The sequence below is a fragment of the Mytilus edulis genome, chromosome 3 (assembly GCF_963676685.1).
Source record: "Mytilus edulis chromosome 3, xbMytEdul2.2, whole genome shotgun sequence".
In the NCBI taxonomy this organism is placed as follows: domain Eukaryota; kingdom Metazoa; phylum Mollusca; class Bivalvia; order Mytilida; family Mytilidae; genus Mytilus; species Mytilus edulis.
The window spans coordinates 73,947,836-73,970,892 of NC_092346.1; the positions used below are offsets into that span (position 1 = coordinate 73,947,836).

At 32.0% G+C, this 23,057-nt stretch overlaps 1 long non-coding RNA gene across 1 annotated transcript in view; it reads right to left on the minus strand.

The window, feature by feature from the left end:
• LOC139517397 (uncharacterized) overlaps positions 1–23,057 on the minus strand; it is a 28,114-nt gene that overhangs the window by 796 nt on the left and 4,261 nt on the right. Inside the window, exons 2-3 of the long non-coding RNA XR_011663137.1 lie at positions 5,335–5,462; positions 2,996–3,177 (exon numbers count right to left, since the gene is read on the minus strand). This is a non-coding gene — a long non-coding RNA (uncharacterized lncRNA). The remainder of the gene's footprint in view (positions 1–2,995; positions 3,178–5,334; positions 5,463–23,057) is intronic.

The following is a 23,057-nucleotide window of genomic DNA, read 5'->3' on the forward strand; positions in this document are numbered from 1 at the left end:
ATTGATCCGATACGCTCTGTTTAATCTGTTCATCTCTGTTTTACCTATGATAACGTTGTTAATTTCATTTACAACGGACGTTCACCTTTACTTTCTAGCGATATTTTTTCATTTATCTCTACTGTGAAAAAGAATAAATGAAAATTTCTCAAAATGTCGATAATGATAGTTAATCAACCAGACATGTTTGTAATATTTTAGATTGACTTGAAAGAGGAGCGACAGATACCAAAGGGACAGTAAAACTCATCATGATAGGCAATACAAGCCCGGGAATATCGTATCAGTTCGGAAATATATACTTCGTTTGCAGACGCTGCTGGAATATTGCTACATAGAAATGGAAAGTAATATTTGAGAAGCTTCTATCATCACTTTTGTCGGTTAGTTTTGATTTCAACCGCCCTTCATTGTCAATTTTAGATGTCAGTCAAGATATGAGGCCGACTTAACTGTATCTATTGTATCCTTTGTCTCTAATTCGATGCTATCGCGATTATATATCTATAAGATATTATTTTAAGTTATTTTGATTATGTATTTGTAAAATTTTATTGTTGGAGATTATAAATTTGATGATAATGAGATAAACGATCATTTATCAAACAAAGCAAAATTTATATGAAAAACGAAAATAAATTAAAAAAACTTAAAAGAAAATTTTCCAATAGAGAATACAGTCACAAATTATTTCAAATACATCGAACCACACAACAGTAATATATGATATACAGTTTTTTGGCCGACCTTCAATTCTGCAATATTAGAAGTCCACGTATGTTAGCGAGAATATATGTTTTTCTTGTCTCAAATTATAAATCGTTTTAAAGATCAAATGTTTGGAAATGGATATATTTTGGCAAGTTTTTTATATCTTACATAACAAATTTAAGTCTCTCAGAAATATTCTAGATATAAACTGTCCATAGCTTATTTTCATTTTCTATTTTTTTTTTTTTTTTATAGTAGTCTGGTGGCTTACTGCTAAAATGCTAAAAAAATCTTTCATTTTCTCGATCATTCTAGACGTTGTTTTATGCAATATATCTATGAGATCAATATGACATAATTTGGATTCCGACCGAATAAATCAACAATTGATGCAATTTTCGTGCTTCATGGTATTATTTCTCATACTTTACAAAATAAAGAAGAACTATTCTGTGCATTTGTAGACTTCTGTAAAGCGTTTGATAATGTAGACAGACGAATATTATGGTATAAGCTTTTAACTCTGGAATAAGTAGCAAAACAATTACTATGATAAAGTCGATATATGCAACTGTGCGCCTCCGTGTGAAAACTGATGGAGAATTTTCGGAAGTGTTTGAAAATATTTCTGGCGTGAAACAAGGTGAGCCTTTATCACCTTTACTTTTTATATTTTTCATTAATGACATTGCTGAGGAGCTTGAAACAAGTAACAACGACGACTTCGTTAGTGTGAATGGTATTTTGATTCATCTGCTACTTTTTGCTGACGATACAGTTTTATTCGGTAAAACACCAGAGGCACTGCAGCTACTTCTTGATAAACTTCTAAAATATTGTTCAAAATGGAACATTGAAGTGAACAAATATAAAACTGAAATAATTGTATTCCGTAATGGATGTCAACAAGTCAATCACAGTTGGTATTATGACAAGCACGAGCTCAAAGTTGTGAACTCTTTTGTTTACCTTGGGAATTTATTTCACTATAACGGAAAATTTCAGCAAACCCAAAAGAGATTATCCCAGCAAGCTAATAAAGCTCTTGCGTCACTCTTTAATTCATTTAAGAAGTTGTACATATCAACTCAACAGAAATGTGAAATGTTCGATAGTCTTGTTGGATCGATCTTAAGCTATGGTTCTGAGATATGGGGGTTTCATCATGCCAAAGACATTGAACAGGTTCATAATAAATTTTGTAGATTTGTAATTAAAGTTGGTAAAAATTCACCTATATGTGCTGTTATCGGTGAACTTGGACATTTGCCAATGCATATTATTAGAAAACAAAGAATACTTAAATATTGGTTGAAAATTGTTACTAAGAAACCTCCTATTGTATTTGATGTATATAAAATGTTAGTTAATGATGCTGAGAATAGTAAAACAAACTGGGCGTCAAATGTTCGTACCTTATTAAATGATCTTGGTTATAATTTTTTATGGTATAACCAAGAAAATGTATTTTTTTCATATGATGTTTTGAAACTACGCCTCTATGACCAGTTTATACAAAGCTGGCGTTCTAGTATGTTGGATTGTGAAAAATTGGATATTTTGAAAATGTTCAAAATTGACTTTTGTTTGGAAAAATATTTACTTTTTGATGTCAATGTTAAACTCTTAACACAACTTAGATGTGGTTCACTTAAACTCAACATTGAAACTGGTAGATATAATAATGTGCCTCGTAATGAAAGACTATGTCAATGTTGCAATATGAAAGCTATTGAAAATGAATATCATTTTGTAATGATTTGTCCAGCCTATAGCCATCTGCGTTTAAGATTTTTGCCTAAATATTATTGTTCTTGGCCTAATATGTCAAAATGTTTATCACTTATTCAAACATGTTCAAGAACTTTGGTATTAAAACTTTGTTGTTTGTTAAATGAGAACTGGAAACTACGGTCACAACTGATAAAGTAGATTATATATAATACTATTTGTTTAATATGTTGGTTTTGTTTTTTGTTTGTTATTATTTTGCTTTCTGTTTGCATTTATATTATGTCGCTTACTATATTATATATGTTGTTGATGCTATAGCATTATATTATATGCTGATTTGCAATAAACTTATTACAAACTTATAATTTCAGACGAATTTATTCAAAATAAAAAAGATATAGATTATTAATTGACAAACCTTAAAAAAGATATAAATTATTAATTGACAAACCATAAAAAAGATATAAATAATTAATTGACAAACCATAAAAAAGATATAAATTATTAATTGAAAAACCATAAAAAAGATATAAATTATTAATTGACAAACCTGTATTGAAATTTCTAAGTTGTTTTACCTCTACTGTAATGCTTTGAAGATCTGAGCAGCCAGTTTTATATACATCCACGTAATGCGTGGTATGTAGTTGAAGCTGTTACATCTTGCTACGAACATAACATTTTCAGCACGTCGATAACAATTTACCAATTGACATTGGTTAATTACGGTAACTAAATAAATAAAACTTTATGGTAAAATTTATGTAACATTATGGTTATTGATAAAAAAACGAAACATCCAAAAAGCAATACGGAAAAACAGAACGTTCAAACAAAATTTTACATAACACAAGATTGAAATACACGAAAAAAAGAAAAAAAAACGCCAGGGATCGTCTATGGTACTCCTAAAGGTTCAAATGTTCGTGTTTAACTGGTGGCACCAATCATGACATTAGGTCAGTTATATCATATACCGAGAAGGGAGGAAGACATAACGCCGATGGGAAATGGACCATATAGCTTGGTTAATGTTTCGTACAGTTATTGTCAACTTAAAGGCAGATTTGAAACTAATTTAGATAATATTATATTAGGTTATTTTCCAAAATCAAATCAGTTATTGAAGAAAATGTCAATGTTTATAAAATCTGATAAAGGTTCACACAATAGTTCTCCTCTACATACATGTATTGTCATAAACTATTAAGATTACAGTTATATTGTATATTAGGATATCGAGAATTGGACCTGTTGAAATATATGTAGAATGTCGATTTGATTGTCAAAATGAAATTGTCGATACTAAAAATAAAATTGTTCCAAATATGGCATCGGGACAAGATTTGATTACTCGCAGAAAGTTGTAAATCTGAATATAGAAAGTTCCTGAACAAATCATATCAGATAAATCCCTTTAATAATGCAAGTATCTTTCTAGCAGTAAGATGGCACTTGTAATTGCATGTTTAATACTGACGATTTATTATTACCTTTAAACAATATCGCTATCTACTTTCCACGCTGCAAGTGTTGGTAATCATGAGACTCTTAAACATATTTATACAGATACAATATAGTGCATTCGTAAATGTAAAACACTTTTTAATAGAAAATTTAAAAGAGATACATCAACAGTGTTTATTTTAGAATTGCTCAAGTCTGTAGGGCTTATTCCCGATTGTCCCACTTTTTTTTAAATTAAGAGCTCATATTGTCCCACATGAAAAGTTCTGACTGGTCCACATTATTTTATGAGGCGAAATGTTCTTATCCCTTGTTAGATTGTCTCTATGGTTTTGTTTCAGATATATAAGCCAAAATCTACATTTTATGCGATGCTCTTCTTTTAGACATTGCGGCCATCTTAATTATTGGGCGGGGTCATCGGATACTTTTTTGAAACTAAATACCCTAAGGATGATTTTGGCCATGTTTGCTTTAATTTTGCCAGTAGTTTCAGAAGAGAAGATTTTTGTAAAAATTAATGACGACGACGAATAATGAGAAAATGAGAAAAGCTCACTTAGTCCTATGGTCCAGGTGAGCTAAAAAGCAAAACGGACAAAAAGCAACGGACAAAAAGCAAAAGTGTCGGACAAAAAGCAAAATTATCGGACAAAAAGCAAAACGGACAAAAAGCAACGGACAAAAAGCAAAAGTATCGGACAAAAAGCAAAATTATCGGACAAAAAGCAAAACGGACAAAAAGCAACGGACAAAAAGCAAAAGTATCGGACAAAAAGCAAAATAATCGGACAAAAAGCAAAAGCGGACAAAAAGCAAATCGCGGACAAAAAGCACCGTATCACCCGTTTTTAAAGTTGACTAATTTTTGTTGATCTATCGTGATTAAAGTACATTCGGAATCTACTCTTCGGGAAAAACTTGTTTGATATAAGAAATGAAATTTACCAAAATCATTTTTCATAATGCATGTACTGTTAAACTTTTCTAGCACTTTAGCAAGTTTCCTTTATTGTATACGTTTGTTAACCCATGGCTTACATGTTTGTACTTTAATTTTTCAATTTATGTTGATATATATTTTTAACTGTTAAATATTACTATTTTTCCTGGTGTAATTTCCTACACACAAGATGTCACATTGAATATGATTGTAGAAATATTATGTGAAATAATGATGTAAAGTTATTGGCAAAATGCATTTAACTAATTTTTCTGTGTTTTTGTGTCCAACGAGAAAAAAATATTTTAACACAAGAGGCGAAGCTCTAGGTATTTGCCCGAAACGAATATTATCATATTAGTTTCTTCCCTCTAGATTTATAATTCTAGACCGTTTAGAACCCTGGAATGAAAGACAAAAAATTCCAAATGTTTACATATTAGTTTTTTTTACTTTCGGCGTGACAAGATTATTAATACCTCCAAAACTGACTTGAATCCTAATAAAAAAACATCAACTTGTAACCTATCAGTTGCTTTCTTCGTTTTCGCCTTTATGACATGTTCATGTTACTGATACTCAATACAGGCTTCAAATCTTGTCTAAACTGAAAAAGAGGACAACATTTCATATTAATACAAACACTTACTCATGAAAACAAAAAGATGTTTTTTACGGAAGCCGATAAGGGCCATTCAAAAAAAATATTTTATGTCGTAATTACGACATAGCATGTCGTAATTTCGACATAACATGTCGTTATTACGACATCGCTATGTCGTAATTTCGACATAACATGTCGTTATAACGACATCGCTATGTCGTAATTTCGACATATCATGTCGTAATAACGACATCACTATGTCGTTAAAACGACATAGCTTTTAACGACATAGCTATGTCGTAATAACGACATCGCTATATATAAAAGAATATGTATTATGATTGCCAAGAGACTAAATGACACAGAAATTAACAACTATAGGTCATCATAATGCCCCCAATAATTAGAAAAGCCCCCGATTAGTCAGCTATAAAAGAGGGAGGAAAGATACCAAAGGGAGAGTCCCCGAAATGCTGTGTGGCAGACAGTGTTATTAATTAATTATTAGCTCCCTTGGTAAAACTCCAAATTTCATATTTAATGTATTTCATTGTTAAATAATTTACATGAAGCTTAATAAGTATATATTTGTTAATTGCATAGCTTTTGCTATTTGAATTCATTGGTTAAAGATTTTTTATTTATATTGTAAAGTTTAATATTTGCATCGTCGCAAAATCTTTGGTTACCTTCTTTGGATACCTTCAGTGAGAAACTTATATATTTTTTAAATCCCGTGTAAGTTTAATAAGTTACCTGCCGTGGAAGGGCTGTACAGCCAGACAAGTTTGAAATAAACAAATAAGACGTGGAAATATATGAGGACTGACATTGCATGCCAAGCACACCATCTCCCTGTACATAGGCGCAAACTATATGGCTTCTTGTAATAAGGGTGAATTGAAGTATTGATAGCTCAAATTCTACTTTCAAATGTTGGGCACGACATTCCTACAACACGACGTTACACTTTTAAAACATGCAGCGTCGAAGAGGGTTTTTGACTTCGTTTAATTTTTGCAAGTTTTATTCGTTTTTTTATATTGTTGGTTGATTCTGGTTCTGTTCGTTTTGTGATGTCATTTTATCAAAAATTACCTCGAGTTGTGGAAATCGATTTAATAATGTTTACCCTTTAAGTTATTTCAACTAAAAATGCAGTACTGTCGCAAGTAATGTAGGAAGGAAAGATGGGACGGAAGTACATGTATACGGTTTTCCATATTTTTGTTTTATCATAGGATGTTTAACTTTCAAGGTGCATATCATCTGTCATTGTAAAATTTCTATATCTTAATTCAACCAATACAAATATATCTGACACTGCAAGTAAATCGAACATTTTTACCCTTGGTTAAATTTGAATAGAATTGTATTTTCCCTGGCACATAAGTTGTCGAAATACACCCCTTCAGGGCGCACTACGTTTGCGCGCATTTGGGGATTAAAATGTTTTACGTTTGCGCGCAGCTTTTGATTACATTTGCGCGCATTCATTTTACAGGTAAACTCAGGTAAAAATATAAAGAAAAAATTAAATTAATTATAATTGACAATATTTTTTTTTTATTTTCATAATAAATATGACTATCAATTATTAATTTGGAAAATATTTCTTAATTCAAATTATATATTTTCATATTAAATTCTAAAACAAATTATAAAGTGATCATTATAAACTCGTATAGCTTAAGACATACATCTAACTTCATTGCGAATATTTCAGAGTGAAAAGTGTTTCAACGAATAGTGATCGTTTTTAAAATTAGTAAATAACTTAAGTTAGTTTGTAAAGTTACACCAAGGCACTAACATGGAGTTTCGGCATGTATACCGACATGTAAAGAAATGAATTTATCAATACTTTAACCTTTACAATTAGGTATGTTTTAGCATTTTAGAATTTTTACCTTTATATTTTTCTAGAATTTAGTGCTTGTGCATAATAAAACGGACTTATCTTTCTCGAAATCCCACTTTAATTCATCGTTGGTGAGCTGGGGACTAACACTAACGGAATGAGAACTTATACTTGTTAATAATTGACCAAATTATAATTAAATAAGTATTATTACCTGTATTTTACCTGAGTTTACCTGTCAAAAAAATGCGCGCAATTGTAATCAAAAGCTGCGCGCAAACGTAATGATTTTTGCGCGCAAATGTAATAGTAATGCGCGCAAACGTAATGCACCGCCCCTTCAATTACTTGAACTTTGGCTTGAGAATTATTTCCCAAGTCATCTATAGCGTTTAACTTCTGATATAAATTCTAAAATACAGTAATCTACTCCTGGATCGTCCGCGAAAACGGCAAATATAATCCCGGGTTTTTATTAATTCGATGAAACGGTTTTCGTTGCTGTTTGGGATTCGTCTTTCAATTACCTCCATTTTATGCACAAGTTTATATTGACGAAAAGTTCCGGCTTCGCTAGTACAGAAATTATTTTCATCACGACCGTTATAACATGAATAGCAGGACAAATTGCGAAGTAAAACATTCCGTGAACTGGTATTAAGTCTTTTAATATTGGTGATTGCACCTTACTTAAGTGACGACTTTAAATGATCTATTTCGGATTACTTCCGTAACATAAATTTCAATTCGCATTTTACATTTAGAGGACTGTCTTGGTGTCTCCAATTTGTCTTTGCAAAAGTTGGACGAAGTTCATGTAATGGGATGTTTTCCCCATTTCCCAATTCTTTTAAATAAATCGTTAAAAGCTATAAACGATTAATAAAAATTGCAAAATTTAACCTGTGTCGAACCTATGTCCCCGGGCGGAGTCTATAGCAACATGCACTATTCTCTTTTTTCGGCAGCAATCATCAACCTCTTTTTCCAAATTTCATAACACGATTTGTTTTAATTATCATGAACATTTAATTGAAACTTTAGCACATGTAACGTCGGAAATTAGCGTCTTTAGGATTTTAGACGTTTTCAGACGTTTGGACAAATTGGCTACCGTTTTGTAATGTGTGGAAGCATTTTATTCCTTTAAGACCCAAATATGTAGGTAATAAGAAAATAATCTTGGCATTTCTTACTCTTCGTGTATCTAACTTTTGTTTTTATCAATTATAGAAAATACGCGTTAACTGCTTTGAAAAATGAAATACCAACTTGGACAAAATGGCTACTGTTTGAAAAACGACTGTGTAGAGAAGATTTTATTGAATCAACAATATTTGAACTCACATGAGGCAGATATTTGTACTTTTGTTAGATATTATTATTGTCTTACTCTTTTTATTCATTTTCTGCTATATCTACTTATAAAATTCACTTTCAGTCGTTGAGTTAATGAAAAACGTCGTTGGACATTTTTCTTATTCCAGCTTAATATGCAGCCACCGAGTCAAATGAAATTTGGCAAAATAACGGCTTTAACGGCACAGAGAACTAACACATGTCGTTGTTCCTGCCAAGAATGAAGAAGATCAGAGAATAAGAAATAGGATCACTATACATAAGAGTTAAAACAGTTTTTCATAAATGTAACGTTGGACATCCGTTTTTTTCACATAGCTTTCTTATTTTAATCCTCAAATAAACTAAATATTACTTAGTATATGATCAAGAGCTGTAAAAACATAATTTAAAACATATACTGAATTTGTTACAATATTGTTTCGTGTTTTCTAACATTTTTATTTTTATTTTGTTTTGCGGATGAAATTTCGAAGATTCTGTTTTAAATCCTAGGCGATGTAGGAACATCGTGCCCAACGTTTGAATGTAGAAATAGGGCAACCAATACTTCAATTCAACCTTATTACAAAAAGCTGTGAAGTTTGCACTTATTTGTAGGGAGATGGATAGCTTAACTTTCTCGGTAGGAATGAATGTTAGACCTCACATACACGGTCGGTGTAATTACATGGGATCTATAAAATATATAAGTTTCTCACTGAATCTATTCAAAGAAGGTAACCAAAGATTTTGCGACGATGCAAATATTAAACTTTACAATATAAATAAATATCTTTAACCAATGAATTCAAATAGCAAAGTCTATGCAATTAACAAAACTGTACTTATTAAGCTTCATGTAAATTATTTAACAATGAAATACATTAAATATGAAATTTGGAGTTTTACCAAGGGAGCTAATAATTAATTAATAACACTGTCTGCCACACAGCATTTCGGGGGCTCTCCCTCTGGTATCTTTCCTCCCTCTTTTATAGCTGACTATGTGGGGCTTTTCTAATTATTGGGGGCATTATGATGACCTATAGTTGTTAATTTCTGTGTCATTTAGTCTCTTGGCAATCATAATACATATTCTTTTATATATAGCGATGTCGTTATTACGACATAGCTATGTCGTTTTAACGACATAGTGATGTCGTTATTACGACATAGTGATGTCGTTATTACGACATGATATGTCGAAATTACGACATAGCGATGTCGTTATAACGACATGTTATGTCGAAATTACGACATAGCGATGTCGTAATAACGACATGTTATGTCGAAATTACGACATGCTATGTCGTAATTACGACATAATATTTTTTTTGAATGGCCCTTATCGGCTTCCGTAGTTTTTTACTCTTGAAAGTATAATATTTTCATCTATAATTTAAAATGTTTAAAATGATTGAGACATGCTTATCATAATGTTTAAATATAGATCGAGCTTTCAAAAACGTCAAATCTATATTTTTTGTCTGGATTTTTATGTAACCGTTATTTTTATTTTCTCTTCTAAAAATGATATCCATTGGAAAGTCAAAAGAAAGTGAAAAAAAACATAATATGAAGGGAATGCATATACTGCTATACTTGTCAAGGCCAGAAACGACCTTAGATATTGTAACCTTTATTACAACAAAGTAAAAATTAATGCCGAATCGAAATAAAATGTGGGCCTGTAAACAACAATATTGAAATACTATTATAATGCTGAAGACACGTATTTAGTTCAGTTGGAGGCTCTTTGATGAATATTTATTTTAATAAAACCACAAGTGTGGACACAGATGAGTGTGGATAGTACAATGTATGTTTAGATGTTGGACATTGTCTTATGACAAAAGGAGTTCTATGTTTTTCCTTCATGGTGTTATTTTTTGTCTATCTGATGAGTTAAGCCTTTTTTAACTGATTTTTATAGTTGTACTGTTATACCACTGTCCCAGGTTAGTGGGAGACTTGGGATCCCACTAACATGTTTAACCCCGCCACATTATTGTTGTATGTGCCTGTCCCAAGTCAGGAGCCTGTAATTCAGTGGTTGTCGTTTGTGTATGTGTTACATATTTGTTTTTCGTTCATTTTTTTACATAAATGAGGCCATTAGTTTTCTCGCTTGAATTGTTTTACATTGTCTTATCGGGGCCTTTTATAGCTGACTATATATGCAGTATGGGCTTTGCTCATTGTTGAAGGCCGTACGGTGACCTATAATTGTTAATGTTTGTGTCATTTTGGTCTTTTGTGGATAGTTGTCTCATTGGCAATCATACCACATCTTCTTTTTTATATTATTAACTGTGTTGCACGGTGACAACCAACCTGAGCATTAGAACTGTTATTTATTTAATATTTTTTTTTATGTTCAAGACAGGCATGGAGGAGACAATAATAACACTAGTTACCGAATGATTATGATAGAATATGTTCTACATCTTTGATTTTGGATACATTTTGTATCTAGGAGAGCAACACATAATAGATTATTTTTTCACGCGTTTTTTTTCTATATGGGAGATGATATCTAGATTTGAGAACATGATATAAGGAGCCTGTAACTCGGTGATTGTTGTTTATTTATGTGTTACATATAAGTTTTTTGTTTATTTTTTTTTTAACATAAATAAGGCCATTAGTTTTCTCGTTTGAATTGTTTTATATTGTCATTTCGGTGCCTTTTATAGCTGATTATGCGGTATTGGCTTTGCTTATTGTTTATGTCCGTACAGTGACCTTTAGTTGTTAACTTCTGTGTCATTTGGTCTCTTGTGGAGAAATGTCTCATTGGAAAGCATACCACATCTTTTTCATATGTATTTGCTTACTATTGGTATGGTTCACTAGATTTAGTTAAAAAAAACTTAAGTTAAGACTAGATAATTCTTCAATGTTTCCATTTGTAAAAGGGCATAACCCTAGAATGATAATCAAAGTGCTTGTAATCACTGAATGGTTATTAAAGACTGCTTTAATTTATCAGTTGGTAGTGAATTTTGCATTGTATATTGTATAAAGCATTAATTTAAGTTGATTAAAATACTATTCTGGACAGAGAAAGACAACTCTAATTTTCAAAGAAGATTTCATAAAGCATTGGTTTTAGGTAATTCAACAACCATTCTGGACAGTTTATGGTCTCAACTCTACAAACATGCTTGTTTTTGGCCCTCAATTCATCGACTGTTTGCCCCAATAACCCTTAAAATATACCCCAACCTTCTACTTATGGTATTAAACATTATGGTACAATTTCAGAGCAATTGAAATACTTATACACAACTTTTTGTACTGACACTAAATTAATGCTTGTTTTGGGCACCTTTGGAACCTAAACCTTATGGACTACAATGTATAACCCCCAAAATCAATCCCAAGCTTCCTTTTGTGGTTATAAACATTGTGTTATAATTTTATTTATTTCTTTTTGCTTATAGTTAAGTTATTATATGGAAACCATCTGTCTTCGGACGACGACGACAGGATACCTATTTAGGATCGCAAAAATTTCTGTGGTTGTATAAATTTTTCAAGCATGAACAATGAAATAAAGTTTAAGAAATCGATAGGCCTAGATAGAACTTATCGGTTTTTTAACATAATTGAACAAACATAATATGTTTGGTTCAAATTAAAATAGAATGCTTTTATCTCCCTAATACTTACATTGTACATAAGAGGTGATACTACTTTGACAAATCCTTGTACATGAGAGTTGTCTGTCAAATCTTTATTTTACAAAGAAAGAATTGCATAACAATGAACTGAGCTCAAAGCAAAGTTATTTAATAATACACTTAGACAAAGAGCTAAATCCAGTGATATACTTTGTACTACAGGTCCTTCGTGAACATCCATCGACCAAAACCATATCTCAAGAACATTCCATACTACATGGTTGGATTCAGAAGTCCTGAAAAAGACATGATTTTTTTATCGTATTTTAATTTTAATAAAACCAATACTTGGGGTATAAGTTTTATCAACTTATCATGATTGGCATATTCAACCACTTTACGATTTACATATAAGTGATATACGATTGACAATACCCACTTGTTAAAGACATATATTTTATATACCCCCGTTTACGGAACGTATTATGGTATACCGTTTTCCGTCTGTTTGTCTGTGTGTCCGTTGTCAACATGTTGGACATAACCTTAAAAATGCTTTAACCAATTTACATAAAACTTTTGGTGAATTGTTTATATCTATTGATGACATGAGCTCCCTTTTGTTTTTGCATAAATCTTAGATTTTACGTTTCCGAGTTATAAGGTTTTATTCATTAAAAAAATGGGAATTTTCTAGTTTTCATACAATAATTCAAGAATGCTTTCACCAAACATGAATACATTTTGATGAATTGTTTATATCTATTTTTTTCATAAGCCAAGCCAAACATTTATTCAATAGGACATTCACTGTAGGTTATGATTTTTTTTAAATCGTAGACAACAGGCCCATACATTTACAAAACTTTTTCAAATCAATGCAAGAATTATTTATGAACACTATATCTTAAAAACCTTGAGGTTACCAGTTCAATTGCTCACCTGATTGTATATAACAAGCTAGATGGTACTGACAATCTGTTATGAAAAATTGTAGACGCGTAGATAAAAAAGAACGCTAGTTTTCAAACCAACAATTTTTATCAAAATCCATTTACAAATGTGATTCAATTTCGTAATTCTGAAAAATTAACTACCACTTATTAGAGTTATTTTAAACCTAATTTACACATACAATTGTTCAATTTTTTTTTTAACTAGATTAGTTCATTTTGTATTTAAATAATTAGGGGAAATTCGTTGAGAACTTCTATGAATGATGCATGTATGGCGGAAGGGACCTTCTTAGTTTGTTTTAATTCAATTACGAATATCAAAAAACAGATAGAAAATAATCTTGATTTTTATCTGGTATTGAAAAAAGTAAAATCACAAAAATACGGATCTCAGAGGAAAATCAAATCGGAAAGTCCCTAATCACATGGCAAATTAAAATGACCAAACACATAAAAAACGAATGGACAAGAACTGTCACAAGAAGTTTTGCTTAAGGTGCTTCAATTTATTATTATTATTAATATAATATTTATATTGATTTGACCTTGAAGATGTCCGCGTGTTTGATCGATCAGGGTAACATTGTAGTTGATTTAATTGTATATCCGATTATTTATATTATACATGTCAATTGAATAGTACGGAAGCCGATAAGGGCCATTCAAAAAAAATAAATTATGTCGTAATTACGACATAGCATGTCGTAATTTCGACATAACATGTCGTTATTACGACATCGCTATGTCGTAATTTCGACATAACATGTCGTTATAACGACATCGCTATGTCGTAATTTCGATATATCATGTCGTAATAACGACATCACTATGTCGTTATAACGACAAAGCTATGTCGTAATAACGACATCGCTATATATTATATAAAAATATATGTATTATGATTGCCAAGAGACTAAATGACACAGAAATTAACAACTATAGGTCATCATAATGCCCCCAATAATTAGAAAAGCCCCACATAGTCAGCTATAAAAGACGGAGGAAAGATACCAGAGGGAGAGCCCCCGAAATGCTGTGTGGCAGACAGTATTATTAATCAATTATTAGCTCCCTTGGTAAAACTCCAAATTTCATATTTAATGTATTTCATTGTTAAATAATTTACATGAAGCTTAATAAGTATATATTTGTTAATTGCATAGATTTTGCTATTTGAATTCATTGGTTAAAGATATTTATTTATATTGTAAAGTTTAATATTTGCATCGTTGCAAAATCTTTGGTTACCTTCTTTGAATAGATTCAGTGAGAAACTTATATATTTTATAGATCCGAAGTAATTATGTCGACCGTGTATGTTTGTTGTAACATATATCGACCGTGTATGTTTGTTGTAACATATATCGACCGTGTATGTTTGTTGTAACATATATCGACCGTGTATGTTTGTTGTAACATTCATTCCTTCCAAGGCAAGCCAAGCTATCCATCTCCCGTTAAAACTTCAAGCCTTTTGTATCAAGGTTGAATTCAAGTCTTTGATTGCACTATTTCTACTTTCAAACGGTGGGCACGATGTTCCTACAACGCCTAGGATTTAAAACAGAATCTTCGAAATTTCATCCGCAAAACAAAATAAAAATAAAAATGTTAGAAAGCACGAAACAATATTGTAACAAATTCAGTATATGTTTTAAATTATGTTTTTACAGCTCCTGATCATATACTAAGTAATATCTAGTATATTTGAGGATTAAAATAAGAAAGCTATGTGAAAAAAAAACGGATGTCCAACGTTACATTTATGAAAAACTGTTTTAACTCTTATGTATAGTGATCCTATTTCTTATTCTCTGATCTTCTTGATTCTTGGCAGGAACAACGACATGTGTTGGTTCTCTGTGCCGTTAAAGCCGTTATTTTGCCAAATTTCATTTGATTCGGTGGCTGCATATTAAGCTGGAATAAGAAAAATGTCCAACGACGTTTTTCATTAACTCAACGACTGAAAGTGAATTTTATAAGTAGATAAAGCAGACAATGAATAAAAAGAGTAAGACAATAATAATATCTAACAAAAGTACAAATATTTGCCTCATGTGAGTTCAAATATTGCTGATTCAATAAAATCTTCTCTACACAGTCGTTTTTCAAACGGTAGCCATTTTGTCCAAGTTGATATTTCATTTTTCAAAGCAGTTAACGCGTATTTTTTATAATTGATAAAAACAAAAGTTAGATACACGAAGAGTAAAAAATGCCAAGATTCTTTTCTTATTACCTACATATTTGGGTCTTAAAGGAATAAAATGCTTCCACACATTACAAAACGGTAGCCAATTTGTCCAAACGTCTGAAAACGTCTAAAATCCTAAAGACGCTAATTTCCGACGTTATATGTGCTAAAGTTTCAATTAAATGTTCATGATAATTAAAACAAATCGTGTTATGAAATTTGGAAAAAGAGGTTGATGATTGCTGCCGAAAAAAAAGAATAGTGCATGTTGCTATAGACTCCGCCCGGGGACATAGGTTCGACACAGGTTAAATTTTGCAATTTTTATTAATCGTTTATAGCTTTTAACGATTTATTTAAAAGGATTGGGAAATGGGGAAAACATCCCATTACATGAACTTCGTCCAACTTTTGCAAAGACAAATTGGAGACACCAAGACAGTCCTCTAAATGTAAAATGCGAATTGAAATTTATGTTACGGAAGTACTCCGAAATAGATCATTTAAAGTCGTCACTTCAGTAAGGTGCAATCACCAATATTAAAAGACTTAATACCAGTTCACGGAATGTTTTACTTCGCGATTTGTCCTGCTATTCATGTTATAACGGTCGTGATGAAAATAATTCCTGTACTAGCGAAGCTGGAACTTTTCGTCAATACAAACTTGTGCATGAAATGAAGGTAATTGAAAGACGAATCCCAAACAGCGACGAAAACCGTTTCATCAAATTAATAAAAACCCGGGATTATATTTGCCGTTTTCGCGGACGATCCAGGAGTAGATTACTATATTTTAGAATGTATATCAGAAGTAAAACGCTATAGATGACTTGGGGAAATAAAGCCAAGGTTCAAGTTATTGAAGGGGTGTATTTCGACAACTTATGTGCCAGGGAAAATACAATTCTATTCAAATTAAACCAATGGTAAAATGTTTGATTTACTTGCAGAGTGTCAGATATATTTGTATTGGTTGAATTAAAATATAGAAATTTTACACAATGACAGATGATATGCACCTTGAAAGTTAAACATCCTATGATAAAACAAAAATATGGAAAACCGTATACATGTACTTCCGTCCCATCTTTCCTTCCTACATTACTTGCGACAGTACTGCATTTTTAGTTGAAATAACTTAAAAGGTAAACATTATTAAATCGATTTCCACAACCCGAGGTAATTTTTGATAAAATGACATCACAAAACGAAAAGAACCAGAATCAACCAACAATATAAAAAACCGAATAAAACTTGCAAAAATTAAACGAAGTCAAAAACCCTCTTCGACGCCGCATGATTAAAAAGTGTAACGTCGTGTTGTAGGAATATCGTGCCAAACGTTTGAAAGTAGAAATAGAGCTATCAATATTTTTATTACAAGAAGCCATGTAGTTTGCGCTTATATAAATGGAGGTGGAATGCTTGGCATGCAATGTCAGTCCTCATAATTTCCACGTCTTAATTGTTTATTTCAAACTTTTCTAGCTATACAGCCCTTCACGACAGGTAACATATAAAACTAAGACGGGATTTAAAAAATATATAAGTTTCTCCTTGAAGGTATCCAAAGAAGGTAACCAAAGATTTTGCGACGATGCAAATATTAAACTTTACAATATAAATAAAAAATCTTTAACCAATGAATTCAAATAGCAAAAGCTATGCAATTAACAAATATATACTTATTAAGCTTCATGTAAATTATTTAACAATGAAATACATTAAATATGAAATTTGGAGTTTTACCAAGGGAGCTAATAATTAATTAATAACACTGTCTACCACACAGCATTTCGGGGACTCTTCCTTTGGTATCTTTCCTCCCTCTTTTATAGCTGACTAATCGGGGGCTTTTCTAATTATTGGGGGCATTATGATGACCTATAGTTGTTAATTTCTGTGTCATTTAGTCTCTTGGCAATCATAATACATATTCTTTTATATAATATATAGCGATGTCGTTATTACGACATAGCTATGTCGTTATTACGACATAGCTATGTCGTTTTAACGACATAGTGATGTCGTTATTACGACATGATATGTCGAAATTACGACATAGCGATGTCGTTATAACGACATGTTATGTCGAAATTACGACAAAGCGATGTCGTAATAACGACATGTTATGTCGAAATTACGACATGCTATGTCGTAATTACGACATAAAATTTTTTTTTTGAATGGCCCTTATCGGCTTCCGTAGAATAGGAATCGTTTTAACATTCAATTATTCTGATGTGTATTGGAAATGAATCTCCAACTAGCTTTCAGTAAATACAAGTGCTCTCAGATTGATATGTTTTGTCTTTTATGTTTCAAATTATATAAGTACACTATTTTCCATCTGATGTAAACAATTTGTTTTATGTTGTGTTATTACACCTATTTCTAAACTAAGAGGTGTTCAGCAATGGCAAACGTGCTAGTCCAAGGCAAATACCCTGAGCAACAGGGATTGTCGCTCGTTGCTGTCCACCATATCTGTTTTTTGGTAATTGCTGTACTTTTATTCAGTTTATTGTTGTTCTGTTTTGAATGGTTTCAATTGTTTTGTCACAAACATGCTGTTTACCTGGTTAGTAAACTGTATTCATATTCCCATTGTTTAATGCCGTACGATGACCTGTAATTGTTCACATCTTCGTCTATTTGTTAACAAATTTCTTCTTAAAAATTTTGACAGGAAATATTATGGTTCTCAAATCTCCGGCGTGCGTCTGTTCGTCTGGCGTACACGTTTCGCACCTTTACTTGAGAACAACTTGTTCAAATTTTATGAAACTTAACATAGTTGTTTATTATGATGATCAAACGATCTGTATTGTTTTTGGTAAAAAGAAGATTAAAACCTTTTGAGTTACAGGATCTTGTAACTAAAACAGGGGTGTACTTTTTTTTCACAAGTCGTGCCGTATCTCAGAAATGATTTATTAGTATAAGTTTAAAACTTTACATGCTTCTTAGTTATATTAATATTAAGATCTGTATACCTTTTTGTAATGATTCAAAAATTTGTTTTAGAGTTATTGAGTGTTTTTGTAAAAAATGAGGGGATTTACAATGTGTCACCGTATTTCAACAACGATTTATGATAATTGCTTCAAACGTTACACACTTCTTAGTTATATTACTCTAAAGATCTGTATACCTTTTGGTGATGATTCAAAATTTTATTTTAGAAGAATTGTTGTTTTTGTTAAAAAAAAAAAAGGGGGGGGTGATTCACAGGTCGCGCCGTATCTCAGAAAATATTTATGATTATTGCATTATACTTCACACACAAGATGACAGGATTATTATGCGCTCATGGCGCATCTGTTTATTTTCTTCTGGAGCCGTACCACATCATCAAACACTGTAAACAAATTAATTTTTGCAAGAGAGTAAATGTCGCGACATTTACAAGTACAAACATAACGCCTATACTTCACTGCAAAATAGTTATCAAGTAACTCGCAAATGTATATAGATATAAAGACGGGAAGAGAAATGTTAGCTGATGTATCTGCAAATTATTTTTTCAAAAAGTTTTTATAAGATTCAATAAAAAAAACCAATACATATAGCTTGTCTTTTCCTGCAAGGTACTTTGACAAAAGTATAATATTTCACCATTGGATCTAATAATCACGTAGACACATTATTCAATACATTTTTTCAATATTTCTATACTTTAAAAGTATGAAACTAAGGTAACATCTTGCATGTAAGAAAACATTACAAGAAAGCATGTTCTTGGTTTTTACTATATGTATTAATATAAGGACATACATTAAACTATTAAAGTACAATGATGTAAAATTGAATTTATCAAACGTTAACAATAATTGAGACATGCTGATTTGAGCCGGTTAATTGTTTGTATAGTACTTCTTTAATATCGTCTGTAGTTGAATAAAATTGAGAAAGGAAATGGGGAATGTGTCAAAGCGACAACAACCCGACCATAGAGCAGACAACAGCCGAAGGCCACCAATGGGTCTTCAATGTAGCGAGAATTCCCGCACCTGTAGGTGTCCTTCAGCTGGCCCCTAAAATATGTATACTAGTACAGGGATAATGGACGTCATACTAAACTCCGAATTATACTCAAGAAACTAAAATTAAAAATCATACAAGACGAACAAAGGCCAGAGGCTCCTGACTTGGGACAGGCGCAAAATTGCGGCGGGGTTAAAACATGTTTATGAGATCTCAACCCTCCCCCTATACCTCTAGCCAATGTAGAAAAGTAAACGCATAACAATACGCACATTAAAATTCAGTTCAAGAGAAGTCCGAGTCCGATGTCAAAAGATGTAACAAATACAAACACAAAACAGTACACCATAGCCACCATTTTATTCCAGAAGCTTCTAACTGATGCCAAATGCTAGAGTGTAAAAATGTAATTGGGACCTACCCAAAACAATTAGAACTTTTCTGAAAAAGACTATAAATGAAAACAAAACTATATCATCTTCCTACAATGATTGAATGTAAGGAAAATTGACCAGAGTTATCTTACTTTAATCACAGAGAGGGGAAAGCAAACAATTTTTGATTTAAGCCTAATTAACATTAAAACAATTTTCCATTAACAAATAAAGTTACCTTATTGAAATATAAGGACGTTGTTAGCTAAATCTATTAATTTTATTAGATATTATGAATTTTTATGACAATAGAGAAACATGCTACTTAAGGTTCTAGATAATATAATAATAACACCTTTAATTAGAGTTCGATATCATCATGTTGGTCACTGCATGAGTTTTAACAATATCTTTTATAATTATTCGTCTCGGTGGTCACAAGAAAACGTACTTCCTTTAAATAAGAGACGCAGATGTCGTTATGTTGCCAATTCAACCCGTGTCCTTTAACTATTACGGTTTTTTTCGTACAGCTTGTGGGCGTATGTGGAAGTTCTTTTTGGTTTGTATCAGCATTATATTTTAACTTAGGATTACATATTCTTTTCTGTAGACTGCTAAATTCTTACTTGATGAGATATTCTTATACATAGTAGGGTACATTTCATGAGACATAATTGTTATGAATACATCTCGTAAATTTGAAACTGGATATTTAATATGTGCCTTTCCCGCACCAATTAATAGCGGACATGGTTATCTTTTTTTTTAAACTATATGTTGGAATTATAAATAACTAAATTTAGTATTTTGTTTAGATTGAATATTTCAGATGACAGCGTTATTTATATACGGTTAAAGAGATTATTTTTTTCGGATTTTATTCAAAGTGACGACTGTTATGTTTATCTAAAATAAGGAAAAAGCATTAAACATCGGAAGTCCAGATATTTTAAAATGATTTCATGTTGGTCCTCAACAACCAAATTTATTACTTTACAGATCAAATCTTTGAAATCAATAAAGAAGTCAAATTAAGGTAACAAACTAAGAATAAAGGTAACAAATAAACACCAAGATAGTTGTTTAAACTCCAAAATAAGTGGTAGCGTCCACATTGTGTAAAAATAGACTTTTAAGCTAGCACAAATACCATGAGGAAACACTGTTCGCAGATATAACATTAATAACTGTTTCATAGCATTGAACGGAAAATATTTTTTTGTTGCAAGGCAAGGCAAAAGTTGATATTTAATAGTTATCCCATAAGGACGCGGTGTGTCAGTGTCAGATCACCCGATGGCCGGAGGCCAGAGGGTGATCTAACACTGACACACCAAGTCCGACTGGGATAACTATTTTACATCCCAGCTGGTTTAGATTAGACGAAAAACCATTTACAATTCATAAAATCTAGTTTACAACGCAACACAACCATAACTATATACTTTATATATTACTATATGATTTATACCCTTTTTGACCCCCAAACACGATGAGTAGATATCAAACAATGTCAACTCGCCCCACTTGCCAATCGGCCCACACTATATCGCCACTTTATAAAAATATCGTCCTACTCTTCTTTACCGACTTTCCCCACTTTGAAAAAGTGTAAAATCAAATTGAACAATCAGTCTGAAAACTCACTTATTAACAAAAAAGGTTAAAACCCTACTGAATAAACGTCTGACAACTCGCCCCTCTTATAAAAAGATCTTGCTTCCTTTAAGTATGTCAAATTACAATTATTTCGTATCCAGTCGTCCTGGTGTAGTGGTATGTGTCGTGGCTTGATATGCTAAAGGTCTTGAGTTCGAATCGCAGAATATACACTGGATTTTTTCTACGTGAATTTTGATAGATAGTCTTTTCCGTATAATTAATTATAAGTTTTATAATGGATTTGACATTCCCGCCAAAATGTTACAGAACAAAGGAAAGCATGCATAACAAAGAAACTCAAACTGGGGTGATCTGGTAGGGGTGATCCGGCTCAGATCACCCCCTGTTAGAACAAAGGAGTTGGGATGTAATTAATAGTTATCCCATAAGGACGCGGTGTGTCAGTGTCAGATCACCCGATGGCCGGAGGCCAGAGGGTGATCTAACACTGACACACCGCGTCCTTATGGGATAACTATTTTACATCCCAGCTGGTTTAGATTAGACGAAAAACCATTTACAATTCATAAAATCTAGTTTACAACGCAACACAACCATAACTATATACTTTATATATTACTATATGATTTATACCCTTTTTGACCCCCAAACACGATGAGTAGATATCAAACAATGTTAACTCGCCCCACTTGCCAATCGGCCCACACTATATCGCCACTTTATAAAAATATCGTCCTACTCTTCTTTACCGACTTTCCCCACTTTGAAAAAGTGTAAAATCAAATTGAACAATCAGTCTGAAAACTCACTTATTAACAAAAAAGGTTAAAACCCTACTGAATAAACGTCTGACAACTCGCCCCTCTTATAAAAAGATCTTGCTTCCTTTAAGTATGTCAAATTACAATTATTTCGTATCCAGTCGTCCTGGTGTAGTGGTATGTGTCGTGGCTTGATATGCTAAAGGTCTTGAGTTCGAATCGCAGCATATACACTGGATTTTTTCTACGTGAATTTTGATAGATAGTCTTTTCCGTATAATTAATTATAAGTTTTATAATGGATTTGACATTCCCGCCAAAATGTTACAGAACAAAGGAAAGCATGCATAACAAAGAAACTCAAACTGGGGTGATCTGGTAGGGGTGATCCGGCTCAGATCACCCCTGTTAGAACAAAGGAGTTGGGATGTAATTGCAGAAACCCTTCATTCTTTGTGATGGGGATGAACATTATATTAAAGTTAGCGACATTTATGTAAAGATCTTGTCATGAGTTGTCAGACAATCCAATTAGCTAAATACAAATTTTGTGAATGATGTTTCCTGAGTATGTGCTCATGGTATATACTCAAATTGACAGATCTATATAACTAACTGCCAGTGAAGTTTTTCATGTTAATTCAATTTTATAAAATATGTACAGCACGGACTTATGAAAGGGGTCTTAGATATTAAAATAAACCACAGCGATTAAGTCACACCATCAGTTTTGTAAGTTGGTCAAGTACCGGATTATATAAGTGTTATTGATGGACGTCAAGTTGGTTACTTATTCCCTATTCCCTATTCGTTACCTATTCCCTATTCCCTTTTCGTTACTAACTCCCTATTCCCTATTCGTTACCT